General features: G+C 37.5%; 1 long non-coding RNA gene across 17 annotated transcripts in view; it reads right to left on the bottom strand.

Moving 5' to 3' along the window:
• The window catches only part of LOC106783454 (uncharacterized), a 116,035-nt gene that overhangs the window by 42,012 nt on the left and 50,563 nt on the right, over nucleotides 1–23,460 (bottom strand). For 5 of the 17 annotated variants that reach the window (XR_011440718.1, XR_011440717.1, XR_011440719.1 and 2 more), the window contains exon 8: nucleotides 19,409–19,545. This is a non-coding gene — a long non-coding RNA (uncharacterized lncRNA). Of the gene's footprint in view, nucleotides 1–11,013; nucleotides 11,299–16,023; nucleotides 16,133–19,408; nucleotides 19,546–23,460 lie in introns of those variants that run through there. The other 12 variants (XR_002809380.2, XR_002809382.2, XR_011440727.1 and 9 more) reach the window with 6 other exon arrangements.

Here is a 23,460-nt window from a genome sequence, read left to right as displayed (position 1 = left end):
ACTGATCTTTTTACTGTCTCTATAGATTTGTCTTTTCCAGAATGTCATATATTTGGAATCATTCAGCATGTAACCTTTCAGATTGGCTTCTTTCACTTAGTAATAATATGCTTTTAAGTTTCCCTCATGACTTTGCATGGCTCATTTCTTTTTAGCAATAAATACTATTCCATTGTCTGGATGTACCACACTTTATCCATTCACCTACTGAAGGACATCCTGGTTGCTTCCAGGTTTTGACAATTATGAACAAAGCTGCTATAAATATCATTGTGCAAGTTTTTGTGTGTCTATAACTTTTCAACTCCTTTGGGGAAATAGCAAGGGGCATAATTTCTGGAGTGTATGGGAAGAGTATGTTTAGTTTTTTAAGAAACCACAAAAATGTCTTCCAAAGTGGCTATACCATTTTGCATTTCTACCATCAATAACTGGACTTTCTGTTGCTCCACATCCTTGTCAGCATTTGGTGTTGTCTGTGCTCTGGATTTTGGCCATTCTAATAGGTGTGTATCAGTATCTCATTTTGGTTTTAATTTGCAGTTCCCTAATGGCATATGATGCATCTTTTCATATGCTTATCTGCCATCTGTATATCTTCTTTAGTGAGGTGTCTGTTAAGGTCTTTGGCCTGTTCTTTTAATTTGAGTTCATCATAGTTTACATCATTGTGAAATTTCATTTGTACGTTATTTCTCGTCTGTCACCACATAAGTGCTCCCCTTTACCCCCTCTGCCCACCCCCCAGCCCCCTTCCCCTGGTAACCACTGAGCTGTTTTCTTTGTCCATATGTTTGTTTATATTCCACATACGAGTGAAATCACCTGGTGTTTGTCTTTCTCAGTCTGGCTTATTTTGCTTAGCATAATTCCCTCCAGGTCCATCCACGTTGTTGTAAATGGGATGATTCTGTCTTTTTTTCTGGCTGAGTAGTATTCCATTGTATATATATACCAGGTCTTCTTTATCCAATCATCAGTTGATGGGCACTTGGATTGTTTCCATGTCTTGGCTATTGTGAACAGTGCTGCAATGAACATAGGGCAGCATATGTTACTTTGGATTGTTGATTTCAAGTTGTTTGGGCAGATACCCAGTAGTGGGATAGCTGGGTAGTATAGTAGTTCTATTTTTAGGTTTTTGAGGAATCTCCACACTGTTTTCCATAGTGGCTGCACCAGTTTGCATTCCCAGCAGCAGTGTATGAGAGTTCCCTTTTCTCCACATGCTCTCCAACATTTGTTATTTTTAGTCTTAGTGATTATAGCCATTTTGACAGGTGTAAGGTGATATCTTAGTGTAGTTTTGAATTGCATTTCCCTGATGATTAGTGATGTTGAACATCTTTTCATGTGTTTATTGGCCACCTGTATATCTTCTTTGGAAAAATGTCTGTTCATATCCTCTGCATATTTTTTGATCGTGCTGTTTGGTTTTTTGTTGTTCAGTTGTGTGTGTTCCTTATATATTATGAAGATTAACCCCTTATTGGATATATGATTTGCAAATATTTTCTCCCAGTTGGTGGATTGTCTTTTTGTTTTGATCCTAGTTTCTTTTGCCTTTCAAAAGCTCTTTAGTCTGATGAACTCCCACTTGTTTGTTTTTTCTTTTGTTTCCCTTATCTGAGAAGACATGGTATTTGAAAAGATCCTTTTAAGTTTTATGTCACAGAGTGTACTACCTATATTATCTTCCAAGAGTTTTATGGTTTCAGGACTTATCTTGAAGTCTTTGATCCATTTTGAGTTTATTTTTGTGTATGGTGTGAGACAATTGTCTACTTTCATTCTTTTGCATGTGGCTATCCAGTTTTCCCAACACCATTTATTGAAGAGACTGTCTTTTCTCCATTGCATGTTCTTGGCACCTTTGTTGAAGATTAGCTATCTGTATATGTGTGGTTTTATTTCTGGGCTTTTGGTTCTGATCATTGATCTGTGTGCCTGTTTTCGTCCCAGTACCATGCCGTTTTGGATCACTATGGCTTTGTAGTACATTTTGAAGTCAGGGATTGTGATGCCTCCAGCTTTGTTCTTTTTTCCCAGGATTGCCTTAGCAATTCGGGGTCTTTGGTTGCCCCATATGAATTTTAGGATGCTTTGCTCTGTTTCTGTGAAGAATGTCATTGGAATTCTGATTGGGATTACACTGAATCTACAGATTGTTTGGGGTAGTATGGACATTTTAACTATGTCTATTCTTCCAATCCATGAGCAAGGAATCTCTTTCCATCTTTTTATGTCATTATCTATTTCTTTCAATAATGTCCTATAGTTTTCACTGTATAAGTCCTTTTCCTCCTGAGTTAAATTTATTCCTAGGTACTTTATTCTTTTTGTTGTGATTGTAAAAGGAATTGTATTCTTGAGTTCGCTTTCTGTAAGTTCATTATTAAAGAAATGCAACCGCTTTTTATAAGTTGATTTTGTACCCTGCAACTTTACTGTAGTTGTTAATTGTTTCTAATAGTTTTCCAATGGATTATTGAGAGTTTTCTATGTATAAGATCATGTCATCTGCAAACAGTGAGAGTTTCACTTCTTCACTCAGTATTTGGATTCCTTTTATTCCTTTCTCTTGCCTAATTGCTCTGGCCCAAACCTCCAGTACTATGTTGAATAAGAGTGGAGATAGTGGGCATCCTTATCATTTTCATGTTCTCAGAGGGATGGCATTCAGTTTTTCCCCATTGAGTATGATGTTGGCTGTGGGTTTGTCAGATGTGTCCTTTATTATGTTGAGGTAATTTCCTTTTATCCCCATTTTGTTAAGAGTTTTTATCATGAATGGCTGTTGGATCTTGTCAAATGCTTTCTTGGTATCTATTGAGATGATCATGTGATTTTTATTCCTCATTTTGTTAATGTGGTGTATCACATTGATTGATTTGCAGATGTTAAACCATCTTTGTGTCCCTGGTATGAATCCCACTTGATCGTGATGTATGATCTTTTTGATGTATTGCTGTATTCAAGTTGGCAAAATTTTGTTGAGGATTTTTGCATCTATGTTCATCAGAGATATTGACTCATAGTTTTCCTTTTTAGTGTTGTCCTTGTCAGGCTTTGGTATCAAAGTGATGTTGGCCTCATAGAACGTGTTAGGAAGAGTTCCATCTTCCCTAAATTTTTTGAATAGCTTGAGAAGGATACGTATTAAATCCTCTCTGAAAGTTTGGTAGAATTCCCCGGGGAAGCCATCTGGTCCTGGGTTTTTATTCTTTTGGATGTTTTTAGTTACTGTTTCAATCTCTTTACTTGTGATTGGTCTATTCAGATTGTCTATTTCCTCTTGATTTAGCTTTGGGAGGTTGTAAGAGTCTAAGAATTTATCCACTTACTCTAGATAGTCCATTTTGTTGGCATATAGTTTTTCATAGTATTCTCTTATAATCCATCGTATTTCTGTGGCATCCATTGTTATTTCTCCTCTTTAATTTCTAATTTTATTTATCTGAGCTTTCTCTTTTTTTTTCTTTGTAAGTCTGGCTATGGTATTGTCAATTTTATTTATCTTCTCAAAGAACCAGGTCTTTGTTTCATTGATCTGTTTTACTGCCTTTTTGTTTCAATAGCATTTATATCTGCTCTGATTTTTAATATTTCTCTCCTTCTGCTGACTTTGGGTTTTGCTTGTTCTTCTTTTTCTAATTCAATTAAGAGTAGTTTGAGATGGCTTATTTGGGATTTTTCTTGTTTGTTAAGGTGAACCTGTATTGTGATGAATTTCCCTCTTAATATGGCTTTTGCTGCATCCCGTATGTGTTGGTATGATATGTTTTCACTTCATTTGTCTCCAGATATCTTTTGATTTCTCCTTTAATTTCTTCAATGATCCATTGCTTTTTCAATAGCATGCTGTTTAGTCTCCACATCTTTGTCCCTTTCTCAGCTTTATTCTTGTAATTAATTTCTAGCTTTATAGCATGTGATCAGAAAAGATGCTTGTTAGCATTTCAACTGTCTTAAATTTATTGACGCTTTCCTTGTTTCCTGACATATAGTCTACCCTTGAGAATGTTTCATGAGCACTTGAGAAGAATGTGTATTCTGCTGTTTTTGGATGGAGTGTTCTATATATGTCTATTAAGTCCAATTGGTCTAGCTTTTCATTTAATTCCACTGTTTCCTTGTTGATTTTCTGTCTGGATGGTCTATCCATTGATGTGAGTGGAGTGTTCAGGTCCCCTACTATTATTGTGTTATTATTAATATCTTCTTTTAGGTTTGTTAATAGTTGCTTTATGTACTTTGGTGTTCCTGAGTTGGGTGCATAGATATTTATAAGTGTTATTTCTTATTGATGGAATGTCCCTTTGATCATTATATACTGCCCCTCTTAGTTTCTCTTTACCTGTCTTATCTTGAAGTCTATTTTGTCTGATATAAGTATGGCAACTCCTGCTTTCTTTTGTTTGCCATTAGCTTGGAGTATCTTCTTCCATCCCTTCACTCTGAGCTGGTATTTGTCATTGGGGCTGAGATGTGTTTCCCGGAGGCAGCATATTGTTGGGTCTTGTTCCTTAATCCATCTTGCCATTCTATGTCCTTTTATTGGAGAATTCAATCCATTTACATTTAGGGTGATTATCGATATATGAGGGCTTTATGATGCCATTTTATCACTTGTTTTCCAGTTCTCCTGCATTTCCTTTGTTTCTCATCCTGTGTATTGTGGTCTACCAGTCAAGTTATGCAGGTTTTTATGTTGTTTCTTTGTTTTCTCCTGATTTATTATTTGTGTCTCTGTTCTGCTTTTTTTGTTTAATGATTACCATGAGGTTTGTATTCAAAATCTCATGGATAAGATAGTCCCTCTTCTGATGGTCTCTTATTTCCTTAGACTAAACCGATTCAGTCCCTTTCCTCTTCCCCTCCTAAGTTGTTTCCCTCACATCTTATTCCATCTTGTGTTATGAGTTTGTGGTTAAAATGACAGGATGATCTTTGCTTTTGGTGTTTTCCTTCTCTTTGTTTTTAATGCTATACTTGAGTACTTGCTATCCTGCTCTGATTCTGCCTGCCTGTTTATCTCCTTACTCCGTGCTTTGTAACCCCTTCTACCTTTTTTTTTTTTCAGGTATAAGGGCCGTCTTGAGGATTTCTTGTTGGGGGGGCTACAAACTCCCTTAGCTTTTGTTTATCTCCCTGAAAATTTTATTTTTCCATCATATCTGAAGGATATTTTCACCGGATAGAGTATTCTTGGCTGAAAGCTTTTGTCCTACAAAGATTTAAATATGTCATTCCCGTCTCTCCTAGCCTGTAAGGTTTCTGCAGAGAAATCTTCTGAAAGCCTGATAGAGGTTCCTTTGTAGGTTATTTTATTCTGCCTTGCTGCCCTTATTATTCTTTCCTGGTCATTCACTTTTTCCAGTGTCACTACCATATGCCTCGCAGTAGGTCTTTTTACATTGATATATTTAGGAGATCTGGTAGCTTCCTCCACGTGGATTTCTATCCCCTTCCCTAGGTTTGGGAAGTTCTCTGCTATTATTTCTTTGAACAAGATTTCTGCTCCATTCTCCTTCTCTTCTCTCTCTTGAATACCTATAATTTTTATGTTGCATTTCCTAATTGAGTCAGATATTTCTTGGAGAATTTCTTCATTTCTTTTTAGTTCTCTCTCCTCCTCTATCTGGAGCATTTCAACATGTCTATCTTCGATTATGCTGATACACTCCTCTATGATGTCTGCTTGAGCATTCAGCGAATCCATATTTTGTTTTATTGCTTCCATTGTGTCTTTCATCTCTAATGGTTCTGATTGATTCTTCTTTACAGTTTCAATCTCTTTTGTGAAATAGCTCCTGAATTCATTGAATTCTTTCTCTACATTCTCTTTTAACTCATTGAGTTTTTTGATGATAGCTATTTTGAATTCTTTGTCATTTAGATTACATATTTGTGTGTCCTCAGGACTGATTTGGGGTACTTGTCATTTTCTCTCTGGTCTGGAGATCTACTGTAATGTTTGATATTGGTAGGGGAAGTGGCTCTCTTTTTTCGCATCTTGGTGTTATTTGGTAGCAGTTACTGTCTATCGCCACTGGTGGGGGTCAAGAGTCGAGCATTCTGAGCCCTCTGCCTTCAGCCGAGATCCCAGGTTCTTGAGCCAGTGCTGGGTGGGTGGGGGGAGGGGCACTTTCTCCTGCGTGCTCTGGGGGTTTTCTCGCTCTGCTCTCACTACCTGCTTTCCTAGGATGTTGGCTTGATAAGCTCATCCCCATGAAAGCTTTCACCCTGGTAGAGCACTTCCCTCTAGGCTGCAAGGGCCCACCAGGGATCCTGGATGATCCACAAATGAACCTCCCCTCCCCTGTTCCCTCCCTCTTGGAGGCCTCCCGTGGTCCTGGATCACAGCCTTTAGGGGAAGGAGCAACGTTTTCTCTTACCCCATTCCACCTCCTCTGAGGGGGGCTTCAGCCTCCCCACCCTCTGTCATATGGCTGCATGGGTCTCTCTGATGTTTCTTGTGTTGTGTTTGGATGTCCTTTGTTGGAGTATGAATGTCCTTTTCGTTGTATGTTGGAGAAGAGAGATTACAGGGAAAGTTCACTCTGACCCATTTTTTAATCAGGTTGTTTATTTTTTTATTGTTGATTTTCAAGAGTGCTTTGCATATTTTGGATAACAGTCCTTTATCAGACACGTCTTTTTCAAATATTTCCTCAATCTGTGGCTTCCCTTCTCATTCTCTTGACATTGTCTTTCTCAGAGCAGTTTTTAATTTTAATGGAGTCCAGCTTATCAATTTTTTCTTGTATTTATCTTGCCTTTTTTTGTATCTTAGAAATTATTATCATATTCACAGTCATCTAGGTTTTCTCCATGTTATTATCTCTAGGAGTTTTATAGTTTTGAATTTTACATTTAGTGCTGTGATCCATTTTGAGTTAATTTTCATGAAGGGTGTAAACTCTGTCTATATTCATTTCTTTGTATGTGGATATCCAATTGTTCAATTCTCAGTACTTTTTCTTATTATTTAACATTTTGGTATACTTACTGTTACTAATACCAGACTCTAAATAAATACACTGTAGTCATTATCTTATTTAGTCATTGCAACAATTCTACGCATGGACCTATGCATATCCCCATTTTCACAAATGAGGAAGCTTTTTATTTTACTTTTTAAACATACACACAGTGCTTATTCGTGCTAGAAAGCATACTAAACACTTTAGAAATATTAACTTGTTTAACCCTCATAACAACCCTCTGAGATAGGGATTATGAGTATCCACAATTTTCAGATGAGGAAACTGAGAGGCAGAGAGGTTAATTACTTCACACAAGGTCATACTGCTAGTTACTGGTGGAGCAGCTATTCTGGCCCCAGACCAACACTTGCAGTGGTTCAGTTACTTGTTAAGAATGTACAGCTAATAATTGATCAACAAGATTTAAATCAAGATCTAACTGCAAGTATCATCATTAGACTCAAGTAAGAGGAGCCTCCGTCCTGGGTCCTGTGCTTTCGAGAACCCCTCTCTGGTCCTCCTTTCACCAAACCCCCTTCCATGCACCTAGACCCTACCCCCTTTCAGAACAATACTACTAGCAGCTAGTACCCAGAATGGCCATTTCCAGCCCAAGCATGTTTATTCCTGCTTCTTCGCCTTAGGTATCTCCTAAGAGCTTACTGTCCCATTATATGTGACCCCCAGGTATGAAAGGAATCTGAACAGAGCTCGAACATGCAAGCTCAGGACTTCCACACATGTACAAGAGACACTTTGCGGTTCAGGATACATCCAGGGATGAGAAGAAAAGATGGTGGGTCTTGGTCCAGAGGCCAGCAGTCTCTCTCCACGCTGCCATGTTTCAGTGCAAAACTCCAAAGAGTTTAAGCATTCTAAATGTGAAAATATGCTCTTCTGGGTCATTATGAAGAATATTTATGAAAGTAAGAAGATAGAATATGTTTTTAACATCCACCAGTTTAGATACCACATGGCCTCAGTTTAAACTCTTGCCTTGGCCCCACAAATGTTAGAAGTGGACCTGTCCAATTCCAATAAACCCTCATTTCTAATCCTTTTGTTATTCTGCTTCTATAGCACACTGTTTTATGAAGTATTATTTGTGAAATTTGGCAACTGAAATGCCCTTTCTACAAATTTCTGTGATACTACGTTTTTGTGGATGGCATCAGAACTCTTCCTTGATATTCCATTGTGTTAGCAATCCATTTTATTCAAAAATTTTTAGTAATAGTAAAGAAATAATATATCATTTGATCTGAAAAATGCTTACAATTTGCAGCAGAATGTAACTTCAGAGAAAAATCAATATTATATTAGCTCAGGGTTTAGCAAGAATATATGAAGGAAGCAAACATACTAAGACTAGCCCCGAAGAATACAGAAGAAAAGACAGTTACACAAGGTCTAACTTTCTTATTAGAGATAGAATTCCCAATAAAAAAATTAATCTTTTCATTATAAGTTAATATATCTCCATTTTGAAAAATGGGCTTCAAAAGTCCTAGTCACACGTGAGTAAAAATAATGCTCACAGCCAACCCACTAGATTAAAGATGTACACTTCGGAAACGAAAGAGCGATTATTGAAAAAGTTCAGAAACTTTTAATATTCCATTAAAAAGTTCTCTATCTGGTCATTTTTAATAGCTTTTCTATTACAAGATTTCTATTTTATGAAGATGAAATGGAAGTGCTGGTCATATCTAGTTCTTTAAAAATATTCCAGATAACATGGAGAGAGGTCAAATTAGAATGCTAAATCAGATTTCAGCCTTTTCTCTCCTAATACTCAGCTTTCTGGGCATGCTATTATTTCGTGGTCCAGTTCAACTGCCTAGTTAGAGACAGTCACATTGATATTGAACAACACCTGTCTTCCTATGTCTCAGTCTTTGAACAAGGGATCATCGTTCATCCCCATTCTATTGGGAAAGTTCAGGTTATTGAGTTTAAGTCATCCTTGGACACGGGCCCATTCATTTCAATTTTGCTTCTATAATCACATTCGTTAAAGTTAACAGCTTTGTCACAGAATCCAATATTTGTGCTCCACTGATGGATTCCAAAGCCACCTTGGACTAAGCTTGACACAAACATCACAGAAGTAGAAAGCAGGTTATGTGCATACTTTTATTTTCTCAATTCAGTTCTCGCCACTCAATGGTGTCCTCAAGTCTAATTCCCTCACTATTGTATCTAAATTTGGATGCTATGATATTTCTTAACATCCCAAATCACTAAATTTACTACTAACAGTGACCGCTAACCTTTATATAAGGCTTACTATGTGCTAGGCACTACTTTCCGTGCCTTTAATAAAAAAATTTTAATGTAAAAAAATTTACACTTACTTCATCTATGCCCTGTATTCTTTCAAGGGGACTAAGTAATATTATAGGCACTAAAAGCTTTTAACTCCTCTAAATATTATAAGAACCCTGTGAGGTAGGTAATATTCTTCTTCAGTCTTACAAATGAGCCTTTTGCTCTGTTGTCCAGTTATCAGTTCCCTCACATTTAATTCACTGACGTAGTCATTCAGCAAATACTTACTGAGCCCTGGCTCTCCGCAAGGCACTGAAGGAACGACAACAAATATACGTCCTCGCCTCCTGCACAGAGAGTGGGATCTAGTGGAGGAGATGGTCAAATCAACCAGCAGCCACAGGGGAAGTTCCATAGATGCCAGGAGTTCCAATCAGACCAGGAGGGTCTTAGAAGACTTTCTTGTATAAGGAACTCCTGAGCTGAGCTTAGAAGGCCTGAGTATTAGTTAATTAGAGAAAAATGTTTGTATGAGGGACAATGTGTGTGTGAGTGTGTGTGTGTGGCAGATGGCATTCTAGGCAAAGGAAACATATATGTAGCAATGATTTCGATCATTTATAAGGAAAATTTTGACTTGTGGTAAAAAGTTATTTTGGTGAGATGAAACTTTTAATCAAAAAGCTGGTAGTGGTGGAGGCGGAGATGGGGGAGTGGGGGTGGGGGTGGAGAGTGGGGGTTACTGAGCTAGTGGGAGAAGAGCCCAGCTTCCCACCCAGTAGCCATATCTCAAGGATGTTATTTTGTCCATACTTATCTAGTTGATCATAAATTTCATTGTAAGATAAAAATACATTTTGTGTTTATGAAAAACATAATAAAAGTTAAGATTATTGATTTAGTGAGTATACACCTTAGAAATACAACTCTTGAAGAGAGAGAGAAAACGATAGGAGAGACGGGGAGGGGGACAGAAAGAGATTCTGGAGAAAGATAGGAAGCTTAGCGGTTATTTCTGAATTGAAGAATACATAAAGCTCTTCCAAGGCACTCATCTTGGAGATTCTTGTTGACAGTAAACTCTCTTCTCCTGTCTGCTAGCTTGTTAGCATCTAATTGGCTCTAGTTTAAATAAATGTGTTCTTCCCTAACCATCTCTTGTTGCCAACAACAGATATAGATATGCCACACTGTTAAATAGATGAAACATATTACTTTGTATACTAATTTACATTAATCTTTACCTAATTCATCTATGACCACTATTCTTTCACGGAGAGTGAGTATAAGTAATACTATAGCACAGTGTTCAGGAGCAAGAGAGCCGCAATCAGAGACCTCGTGGCACTCGTTCAGGGAGTTCAGGCTGATCTCAACACAGCAGTGCTCTCCGCGAACCTTCCCCACCCCAAAGCTCTCGGGAATCCCCTCTCTTGCTTTCCCAGGACTGGAGCTAGACAAGTCTGGTTCTCTCAGGGATGAGTCAGCCATCTATTCCCCATGACTCTCACTGCAGGAAACACATTTTTTTTTTTTTTTTTAAAGATTTTACTTTTTCCTTTTTCTCTCCAAAGCTCACCGGTACATAGTTGTATATTCTTCGTTGTGGGTCCTTCTAGTTGTGGTATGTGGGACGCTGCCTCAGTGTGGTTTGATGAGCAGAGCCATGTCCCCGCCCAGGATTCGAACCAATGAAACACTGGGCCGCCTGCAGCGGAGCGTGTGAAGTTAACCACTCAGCCACGGGGCCAGCCCCCAGGAAACACATTTAATACTCTCCAAGAGGAACTTCTGATCAAATGTGGGGTCAGAAAATAGTCACTCCCACCCACCTCCATATGGACACTTGCAGTACAACCACAGCTCTCCAGAGAAAGTTCTTTACCAGTAACATCTGCTCCTTGATCTTTTCCATCTGAGAAGTGGGAGAAGAGTTTCATGTGTTGTGGAACAGTTGGTCCTCCATTCCCGTCATAAAATATCTATGGGTGCAAGGGATGTGTTCGGTCTCACTTTTGTATCCTCAAAATATCTAAAACTGAGCCAAGAAGACTTCTGTAATGTTATTACAGAAGGATTTGACATTAAATCCAAACAATATGAATTTAAACCTTTCTTTCAGAAATCTCTGACATGTTAGATTATTATCCAAACAACATTAAAATTACAAATGAAAATATTTTTCAGAAGTATTCTTTAAATATCAGCACTGGGTTCTAGATCCATTTTCCTTGAGACCAGTAGGATAAAAAAATATCCAAAGTAGCTGTTTGAAATTAACTGAATGAAAAATTTATTCAACAAAATCATGTTTACAAGAGAATCATAGCTCAGGAAGAGACCTGAGAAATTATCTTTTTCCTCTTCTGAGAGTTTTGCTAAAATTGTCTTATAATAGTTTCTAGTGAAAGGTGATCCACGTCACTTAGAGTAATCATAAGTCACTAACTGACAGTGAAATAGTTAAACAGCAAAACAATAGTCATTAAGATGTTTAATAGTTCTATTGCTTCTAAATAGGAAGTATAATCTGGCCTGAAAAATAGAAGTTCTTGCTTTTTGTAGCTTTGTAATTCTTTATCTGAAATCCTTGAGGGCAGATTGTTTTGGAGTTCATGACTTTTATGATTTCAGAAAAGTAGTAAAGTGCATAATCTAGTTATTACGTTGTGCCCCAGAGGGGTCCAAGGCAGTACCCTCTAATCAAACATATTAATATTATCGCAATGAAATGCATGACTATTCACAATAAGTAGGAGAAATAAAGGCTCTTAATAGATTCAGATCAGTTCATTTCAAGTTTTGCCGTGAAACAAGTTATGAAATCTTTAAATTTTCTGATACTTTTCAAAATTGTGGATATAAGGCTATGAATACCTACCATCAGGAGACAGAAAACTCAGCCAGTTGACCATAAAACACAGAACACTTAAGTTAAAGAGATATAGGAAATCTCCTGGCCACGTAAACAGAAAACAGAGTCATTGTCCTGTAATAAGTAAGTATTTGCATGTTGGAAGGAACTTAAACCTCTTTATCGATAAGACTGAAAAAGATTGTTTCTCTTCTTAAAGGGAATCTTAAGCAAATGAACAGAACAGCCTAAGATTAACAGAGCAACGGACATGCACAAGACAATAAGCAAAATCTAGAAAACTGAAGGAAAAATAACTTTATTAACCACTTTGGTGAATGTTTCAGAGGAGAAGAATGAATGGAAATTAAAATCACTAACCTATTGTATATGTCATAGTTCTGAATGTATGAATGTTTGTGTTAACTCTCTAGTAACCGGCATGGTGTCTTCGATCTATAGTGGGAATTGAGCCAACCATTAGTAAAGTCTGAGCTGAGGAATCTTTATATTTACGGGCTTCGGGCAGAATTCTTCTCAATTCTACAGCTAAACCTCTAATGGCAGAGTAGGCAGATTTGCTGGCTTTAAATCTGTAATGGGTGCTACCTATTGTCCTGCCAGATCCTGTGTGCATGTGCCTCCTGTTTTGTAAGCATAAGGTGTGAGATAATACGTAGAGTTTGATAATTAGTTAACAGAAGGGTATTTTTTATCCTGCCCGATTCCAATAGAGATTGGTGCTCAGAATAAAAGCACAGTTATGATAGATACAAACATTGGATTAAAAAATAAAGAATATAAAACTGGGGGTAGGGAGATGTGGAGAAAAAATATTAATTTCTTTTCTCTAAGAAAAGATAAAGTAATGGAGTGCAAAAAATTTAACCCTGAGCTTCCAAGCAATCAGGACAAAAATGATGACTATAACTATGTGCTTTTAATGAAATAAGGTCATATTCACTGATAGAGTTTGGAAATCTCCTTTATTTTTTAACTAATATTATGAATTATTTGTAAATAAAATTACCTTTGGCATCTGAGTTTTGTCTCTACCTTTTGAAATATCTATGAACACCACATACAGATATACTGTTTGGAGAGATCTATGTAGATTTTAAAGATTTCTATCTGTTTTGATTTTGCCAAAAAACTTCAGAGGTCATTTTTTTTCTTTAATAAATCTGAGATGCAGACAGTTGAGATCACTAGGCTAGACAAAAGATGAGGCTAATTGGTTAAAATTTCACGACAATGGAGAAAATTGTATAAGGCAAGGCCATTTCCATGCTCCTTTGGTAAAGTGTTTTATTGAGTGGTTATCAAAATTTGGTATAATATAAATAATGAAAAACACTGAAAAAAGTACTTTCTGTGATTCTTTTACATCAAAATAATTTTAATAAAAATATTTTTTCAATACGTTTAATGGAGAAGGAAAGATAACTTCAAATTTACTTATATCATTGAATAGCCCTTGTGCTTCCATGTTCCACTGCCTGAGTTCTCAAGCTACTACACAAATGCCCCGCAAGGTACAGCGTACACACAGCAACAAAATAACCATGGAATACACCGGAAGTACAAATGTTCCTGGAAGATTTCAGAACAGTTAATTTTACATTAAAATAAGATATATTTTAAAGTAGAATGAAAAATCTGCATGATCTTTTAAAGTAAAATTCTAGACTTCAAAGGACAACCGTGCCATTGATGGGGCAACTCAAGTCACATTCCCGGAAAGTGGTAGCCTTGAGGAATGACTCAAAAGAACTTGAGATCTTTCCAGAATGGCATAATGGCCTTTTCCCCGTGCCCCCAAACAGAAAAGAAAACAATGTTCCTGTTTAAGAAAAATTATAGACGAAGGCAGAAAGGAAAACTGCTATTTTTATTGTCTTTAACATACAACTAAAGTAAAAACAAGAAATATCTTCTAGTCTCTTTTTCCAACAAGACTGTTTCCCTAAGCTCCTCATGTATAGAGACATTCTGGAGAAGTCCTGCTCCCAGATCTCCTGGGGTCACACAGTTACTTTTCTCTTAGTAAAAAATTTAGGCAGAAAAATTTAAGATGCACGACCTAGACCGTATGATCTTCAAGGGCAAAGCATCTGATTTCCCCATGTGTTCCCAGGACCGACACGCGGTCTGAGCTCAGTGAATGTTTCCTGTAGTGAATTTTCTTCACTTCTCTATACCTAAATATCTCAAATCCCCAAAATATATAAATCCATTTCCAAACTTTTCACAGAACAAAAGCTCACACAGAGACCTTGAATCCAAACGATTTCCTTTCTTACTGGCTTTTTCAAATTAGAATATTCTTAATAATTTGCCACTTTGGGAAGCAGCCACAGTGGCCTGAAATAGTTCAGGGTCTATTGGCAGCCCCAGAATTTCCTTGTTAGCGAGGCTTTGCGGTGGTGACCTGATTTGACATGGAAGACGGGGAACTAGCAGAAAAGTCCTGAAGGTACGTTACCATAGCAAGCACATTGGTCTGTTGTGTTTCTCTGGGAGGTCCCACCACAAATACAAATTTTTAATACTTCGGTATGTAACAATAATGAAGAGTTTTTATAAGAATTTACTTGAAAAGCCAGTAATTTAGTAGAAAATCCTTATGAAGAAGGAAGACTAAATAGAATATAAAGCTCTTTTTCCTAAAATATTCAAACTATTAACATTGAAATAATACATCAAAAATAATTAATAACACCAAAATTTTAAACAATTATCTGAGTAAAGGTGAAATTTTTATTTTTTTAATTTAAAGTAAGTCTTATTAAAGCCCTTTTTAAAAAATAAAACCATTCAGATTTCTAGCGTTCATTGTCTTGTTGCCAATGTAAAGAATAGATATATGTCACTGCCTTCGCTTTGTTTCTATATACATGCAAATTTGAGTCGTACGAACTGTTTAATATTGTAAAATATTCCTTAGTTTCCATGTACAATGTTGTAAATACTGTGCTAGTGTTCACAGAGGTGTGAGTCATCATAAATTGGAACACAAAGAGAAGGGAAAAAATGGGTACCCAGCACTACCATGAAAGCGCACTTAGGTATGCAAGAATTGTTTGCATTCATGCTATCTTAGAGAAATAATTTGACAGGTTAATTAATTTGTCTTTTCTCTTAAGCAAGCACTTCTGGCTCTCAAATCATCTTTGCCCTCCAAAACAATGTGTTCTGAACGTCAGCAGTGGCACAAGCTGTGTATCTTCACAGCATGAAAGCTATTATCTTATTCCAAGGACATAAGGCAAATGATACAGGAAAACATTCCCCTAGCGTCCGAGGACGGTTACTCACAAGTGTCTGGCACATACCTCTTGCTCCAATCTAAGGGTGTCTATACATAGTCTTTCATTGGATATTAGAGTCCTGCTGAGTACAGAATACTCTTTTTTGTCCAGGTCTTCCTTTCATGTGGCAGACTTTCTAGAATTCCTAAACCCTACTTACACAATGCCAGTGGCACCGCCAATCATTTGGGTAACCATATAGACTCCCACAGATTTCCTAAATACTCCCACCTGGCTTTACAATCCACATTGAAAATACTGTCTTAGAATGAGTCAAGTTAGAGCTAAGAACTAGTAAAATTTAGACATTAATGTTAATGTTCATTTCAACTTAAGCTGGGAAGACGGCATTTGAGTTACAGCTCGAAGAATGGCAGAGATAGTTATCAACACTTTTGCACAACAAAGGAGCTATCGGCGATCACTGCCACGACACGCTTCCCTCTGACCAAGCACAGCTTCATCTTCAGTGGGATTGCAAAGCACCAATGGCTCATTAATCATTATTATTACTGCTTCCCAGCTTATATATATTGACTACCATGAAGTGGCATAGACCCATGAAGGCAGAAATGTGGAATGCATACGCCATGACTCTTACCATGGAAGATGCAACAAGTTTCTCAACCCCAGCACACCTTCCTGCTCAGCATCATGGGTCCTCTCTGTTCTCAGACCCACATTCCAGGCAGCCACAGCTAGGTGAGCTGAGTAGAACATGAGATGAGATCCGTTTGCCATTTATATGTAGACAAAGATTAGTAAAGTATTAACGAGGCACTAAGGTAAATAAAGGAGATTATGTTGATTTGTTGTCTTAAACATCTCTATAAGAAATGCTACTCCAGCTCTAAGTATTCTGGAATCACTACAATGCGGATAAAGAACAGCACCACCAAGGGCTTCATTCTCTGGAGGGGACTGCAATTTATCTGACAGGTGTACATTCAGTTAATCAGTCTACTCTAAAAACCTCTGTCAGAAAGATTACTTACATCAAAATTACCAAGATAACATCTGCTCCTGTTCCAAGCAATATGGGGTAAACACACCCCACCCTATCTCTCACATTGATTGCAATTATCAAATATGCACAGAACGCATGGAGCAGCTAGTCGAGGCCTCTGAAAAGGAAAGAGCAGCAGGCAGATTGAGGAAGAAGATCAGTATTTGAGGCACCACTGAACCATGAGTGAGTTCACCGTTTTCTTCCCTTTAGTATATCCCGAACCTGGCCTAGCCCTAAACGTGGAAGCGGGCAATGATGGGGATAGTGAGAGCTCCACAAGAAACTCTTTGGCCCTGACTCAAGGAGCTGTACGTGAGTACCCTAATGCTCCAGGGGGAGGTCCCTTGTTTGTTTGTTTGTTTCTTTCTTTTCTCATCCTCTAATGTCCAAGCCCCAGGCAATCCAGCAGCAACAGTGGTGACAATGAGGCCCACAGGACTAAATCTTTGAGGAAACTTCCTCTGTAATTAGAGGTCCCAACAATGGGGGACAAGTCCTCATTTCCTTTTTCTCTCTCTCTCTCTTTCTGCTGTTTGGCTCTGAATGAGGCCATAGTCATGGGAAGCATATAGCTTGCGTAAGGGAAATAAAGCCCAGATTTCTGATCAGAAGACAGAAAAGGGAAGCCTGAGAGAGAACCAGAAAGGACTGGAGAGATCACTGAGAGGGAGGAGCTAGGGGAAGCAACCTTGTAAAGTTGTGAGGTGTGCATGCATAGATCTAACACTGAACAGCATGCCAAAGACATTAAGAATTAATGACAGAAGATATCACTGCCAAGGTTCCAATTAGCTATTGGGCAGCACACCCATGGGACAGATCAGAACAACATTATAAAGGCCTTGGAAATAGAATTGACTTTGACACCAAAACTCACAGAAAGCTGGTTAGAACTTGCAGACTGAAGCCAATTGGGTCAATTATCTGCTAAAACAAAAATATCGATATTGTTCCTGGGATATAAACAAAAAACCAAGTTCCATATCATAATTAAAATGTCCAAGATACAATGCAAAATCTCTTGCCATACTAAGAGCCAAGAAAATGGCATCTCACATAGAAAAGACAATGAATAGACACCAATGTCTAGATGACATCAATATTAAAATTATCAGAAAAGACCTTAGATTTATAAAAATGCTCTAAGAATTAAAGATAAAAACTCTTGAAATAAATGCAAAATATCAGCAATAAATGTATAATACAAGAACCAAGTGGAAATTTTAGAATAGTAAATCCAATAATTGAAATAAAAAACTCACTCAATGCCCACAATAGTAGAACAGAGATTACAGAGTAAATAGTCAGTGAGCTTGAAGATAGATGAACAGAATTTATGAGATCTGAACACCAGGAAGAAAAAAGGGAGTGAAAAAAATAAGACCCAGGAACCTGTGAGAAAATAAAAGGTTTCGCATCCATGTTATTAGACTCCCAGAAGGAGAGAAGAGAGTGTGTAGTGCAAGAGAATATATTTAAAAAAATAATTTGTGAAAACTGCCCAAATCTGGCAGTAGACAAGAAAAGAAAAAAGAAGCTCAGTAACTCCAAATAGGAAAAAAACAAAAAATCTATACCCAGACACATAACAATCAAACTGCTAAAAACTAAAAGGAGAGAAAAAATGTTTTAATGTAACCAGAGTTAAATGACACATTCCTCAGAGAGCAGTGATTCTCAACAGGGGTGATTTTGTCCTCCCACATACCCAGGGGACACTTGGCCAAGTTTAGAGTCAGTTTGGATAATCACACCAGGGAGAGAGGTACTGCTGACATCTAGTGGATAGAGGCCAGGGAGGCTGCTAAACTTCCTGCCATGCACAGGACAGCCCCACAACAAAGACTATTTTGGCCCCAAATATCAATAATGCTAATGTCAAGAAGCCCTACTTATAGGAGAATACCTATTTAAAAGCCTGAGAACTTCTCAGCAGAAACCACTGAGGCCAGAAGGATGTGGAACAATATTTTTAAAGCACTAAAAGCCAAGAACTGTCAACCCAGCATTCCACAGCCAGTGAAAATGTCCACCAAGAATGAAGATGAAATAAAAACATTCCTAAATGAAAGAAAATAAGAATTTGTTTCCAGCAGACTTGCTCTTAAAAAACTATATAGAAATATATGTAAAATATACTAATGACAAATTAAAGTAATATTAAAGATGTTCAAAATAAAAGAAAGGGGGAGAGAGAGAGAGAAGGGAAGGAAGGAAGGAAACAGACAAATGAAAAGGAGAGGGAAAAAGCAGGAAGTCTAATGCACAGTAAGAGAAGCTGGTCTCAAAGGTTACATACTAGACGATTCCATTTGTACAGTATTGTTGAACTAATAAAACAACAGTGCCACAGAACACCTCAGTGACCATCAGGAATTCAAGTTGAGAGGAGAGTGTAAATAAAAAGGCATAGCACGAGGAAATTTTGGGAGGCGATGGCATTTTTCTGTATCCTGATAGTGGAGGTACTTAGACGAATCTATACATGTGTTGAAATTTCTATTACTGTGCATTCAAAAAGGATCAATTTTACTGTATCTAAATTTATAAAAATAAAATTTAAAACCTTTGGAAAAAGAGATAATATAATCTGTAGTAATGTATGGAAAGAACATCCTTTTAGACAAGGGCAATTTTTGTTCCCAAATTTGAGAATCAGTCTACAAAGATGTTGCATAACTCCTGCAAACGTCTCTGTTAGTGCAAATAATCAATAGCTAATCTACAGATTAGAAAGATAAGCTGAGATTTATCGGAGCTGAGGACTAGCCTGGAAGTGCAATCTCCACCAGGGAAGAAAGCACTCCGAGAAGCATGGTTTACGGCAGGTTACACACAGTTTCAGAACAAGCAACATACATCAAGCATGACAAAAATACAATTTTTTTCAAAATCACAAGGAGATGTTTTGCTGCAGTTGAGCACATACACAGCATGTCAATTTCACCCTGGTTTTCTGGGAAGAAAAACTTACCTTCAAAGAAGTACTGGTGCTGGCATCAGAGGAAGGGAGACATCCATCCTTATCTTTAAAGAGTGCATTCCTTGCCTTGAGAACGTGTTTGAAGCAGATGTACAGTGCACATTTGGTGCACTATAAGTCAGGCTGCTCTGCAAAAGACAAGTTTTAGGTTGAATCAGGTTTAAAACAGACCAGCGTCCTCATATATCTCAATATGTGAAAAATTCTTATTATTTTAATCACCTCCAGAACTTAAATCTCTTTTTTTCACTGTTAAAATTAACAACAAAATAATAAAATTAACAACACAAATGAAAATTGTGATAACATTCAGCTACAAAGATCAGCATTTTATGACATTCTCATATACTGACATGTGAACCAGATTCATACATTATATATGAAATGAAGACTATTTTCCTATATTCATTGGTCTCCCAAACTCAAAAATGTTTCAAAATCACTATTCTTTTTTTTTTTTGGTGAGGAAGATTGTCCCTGAGCTAACATCTGTGCCAGTCTTCCTTTAATTTGTATGTGGGTCACCACGACAACACAGCTTGAAGAGCATTGTATAGGTCCTCACCTGGGATCTGAACCCATGAACTCCAGGCCACCAAAGCAGAGTGCATGAACTTAATCACTACGCCACAGGGCCAGTCCCTCAAAATCACTATTCTTAATTTAGAGAAAAATATGGCAAAACACAGAAAGAACCATGTAGGCATTCAAACTATTTGATGCTATAATCTACTCCTAAGATTTCTTCATATGGTGCTATAGACTGAATGTTTTTGTCCTCCCCTTAATTCATATGTTGAAATCCAAGCTCCAGTGTGATGATATGAGGAGGTGGGGCCGTTGGAGGTGATTAGGTGATGAGGCTGTAGCCCTCATGAATGGGATTACTGCCCTTACAGCAGAGGCCCCAGAGAGCTCTCACTACCTGCTGCCACTGAGGACACAGAAACAAGACAGCTGGCTAGGAACCAAGAAGCAGGCTCTCAGCAGACACGAATCTGCCAGTGCCTTAATCTTGGACTTCCCAGAACTGTGAGAAATAAATTTCTGTTGTTTATAAACGAGCCAGTCTACGGTATTCTGTTAAAGCACTCTGAATAGATTAAAGCTTATGGGAATAAAATAACAGAAGCATTTAACAAAAGTACAAGTATTTCATTTACCAATTACTTCTAAAAGTATAAACTGTAAAAAAAAAATAAATAAAAAGATGGAAGGAAAGAAGGAAGGCAAATAGAAAGCCACATAAACGTCCAATAAAAAAGAAGGTTGATGTGCTAAATCAACCATGTGTAATATAACACAATCATTCATAATTATGAAGTCTCTCAAGACACAGGAGAAAGTATAAGAAAATTTCAAAGTCAGAAATGCTGTAGACATAATGATTACAACTATTTAAAATGTATTTACATGGGGATTGAAAACTAGCTTTCACCTGTGAAAGTGAGAATTTCATTAGGAGAGCAAAATTATGGAAGCTTTTTCCTTATTTTCAAAAATATTCTTCAATTTGCTATATTTCTATCCTCAATGATAAAAAAATACTTCAGTTTAGAGTATATATGGTTGACTAATTTATAAACTTGTACACAAAATTATTCTGTATCATGAAAATTCTGATCATTAATACAACTTTCTTATAAATAAATATTTAAAAAAGAGTGTCTTAACAGGTGACCAACAGGCAAAACACGGTCATTTTTAGTAAAGAGAAATAAATTTAATTAATTCAATTTATAAAAAATTGACAGTTTAAAGAAACTTCTGCCCATAATAGTATATAGTCAATAGCATGCCTGATGGCAAAGCAAATTAGGCAATGAAATGCTAACTAGCCTGAATGAATGAATGAATAAAATTCAATTTTAGCTACTGTAGGGGAGGAAGACATTTCCTCTACCCTCTCTGGGTTCTTCTGGCCAGAGAACCAATTAAATTCACATGAGACAGAATAGCAGGAGAAAATTAAACAAAGCTTTATAACATGTATACATGGGAGAGGCTCAGGCAAGCTGAGCAACTCATCAAAATGGCTGAAGCCCCCACCTTAAATATCATCTTCAGCTAATGACAAAGGAGGATGTTGGGGGTGGAGGGAGTCAGTTACAGGAGGTTACCAGACAAGCACAATAAACAGGAATAAGATTATTATGCAGATTTAAGTCCTTGCATTCTGTATTGATAGGAGTTTCTAGAGACAAGGTCATCCCTGTTCTTCCTGGTATAGAGAGGGAGACAACTTTACAGATGGAGATTTCCCTTACAAATGTAAATATCTCCCAAAAAAGGGCAAGCAAGTTCCACTCCTCAGAACCTCCTTCCCTGTCTCAGTTTATTAAAAGTAACCAGCCCCAAATAATCCTCATGCCTAAGAGACATATCTTGGGGTGGCCAATTCCAGGCCCCCACACTACTTTTATCCAAGCTCTGTCTTGACATACTATAAACTGAGAGGAAGATTAAAGAATGTGCATTCCCAGAGCTTCGTGAAGTGACTCTCAAACATGTGGAAGCAGAAAATGATACACAAAGATTAGCCAAGCTCTGAGAAACAAAAAGATTAAAATGCAGAGCAGACAAGACTGCAATTAAATACGTGTACATTCATGAAGAAACATGAGAACTCGATGAAAACTCAGAAGCCTCTCTAAATATCCAGTTATCCTCAATTTCTCTTTCACACGTGTGCGCACGATTCCTGCTGTAGCTGATGAAATAGGTTATCACCATGACTCTGTTTATTTTGCTTTAATCATTTGTATTCCCAGAGGTTGTATTAGTCATGCAAACCAAGAAATGGTAAAGCTTGAAAAGAAATTCTAGGCCTAAAATAGAAGCAGCCCCACAGTCTCGAGTCTGATTATACACTGCCTGGTGAGACATCTGAACACTGGGTCACTTGAGATCACCTAGAATCCACTCTCTGTGTTGAGGGAACCAAACCAAAGAGGTTAAGTGTTGTCCACTCATGTTAGCTTTGGCCTCCACACAAGAGAGAGAGGAAGTGAATGATTATGGCGCGCCCACTGTGAGCTTCCATCGTGCATACATCATATCAATTTTTCTAAACGACCACACTGAGGTAGGTATTTTTCCTCTGTTTTTTGGATGAGGATGGTGAGGCTCAGTTTCATACATTTCCCAAGTTTACTTGCTCATGTGGAATAAAACTGGCTCTCTCTCTCCTAATTATTTCACTTTTCTCTCCCTCTTTCTCTCTCTATTCTTTTTTGTTCTCCTGCTTTATATTAAAAGACTGAAGATGTGAACAACTGAAACCATTTAAAGGAACAGAATAATACTATCATTCAAACTTTCTATTTCCATTAGGCGTCTGTTACCAGAATACCAATAAATACCAGAGCGCTATCCCTGAGTTTCTACTGGGCAATACCCAAATGGCAGCCTTACGTTACAGCTTCAGTAGACAATGGGGGAGGAAAGATGGCATGAGGCCTGGGATGTAGGTCACAACATATTCACTCTGTAGAAAAAGCATATCCAACTGTGGAACACACTCATGTTTGGAGCTAGAAGGCAAAATGAAAGGTATAAACTATACTTAAAGTCAAAGAGACTCCTTCCTCTCCCCAGGTTCCCTGCTCTTCTTAGCAGCCGGATGGTGAAGCTGAGTGAACAGTATATCCTGGCTGCACACAATGAAAACATCCCTGGCAGGGACAGCATACATGTGCTACTCCTTATTTGTTAATTAGTAAACAATAATGTAAGTAAAGGTTGGAGAAATTTGAAGTATACTAATGATCAAAATATTCTAATCATTTATTTCATTCTTAATTTATTGTTTGGGAAATGGTGCTTTTGTTATTAGCACAGCTCAGTGAAATGGCATGATTAAATTATGTACTGTTATATCTGATTGATTGAAATCATAGCACTCAAAAACCTCTGTCGCCCAACTAGTGTAAGGCCCTCACTTTATTATGCCCACAATGGCCAGGGGCATGACACATGAACACCCAAAAGAGTAACTCTCAGATCCATGACTAATATTAGATTTTATTTTAGATTTTCTCTCT

The sequence above is a fragment of the Equus caballus genome, chromosome 7 (genome assembly GCF_041296265.1).
Source record: "Equus caballus isolate H_3958 breed thoroughbred chromosome 7, TB-T2T, whole genome shotgun sequence".
Classification (NCBI taxonomy): Eukaryota; Metazoa; Chordata; class Mammalia; order Perissodactyla; family Equidae; genus Equus; species Equus caballus.
Note: the sequence above shows the minus strand (reverse complement) of the source record. Positions and strands in the feature narration are given on the sequence as shown.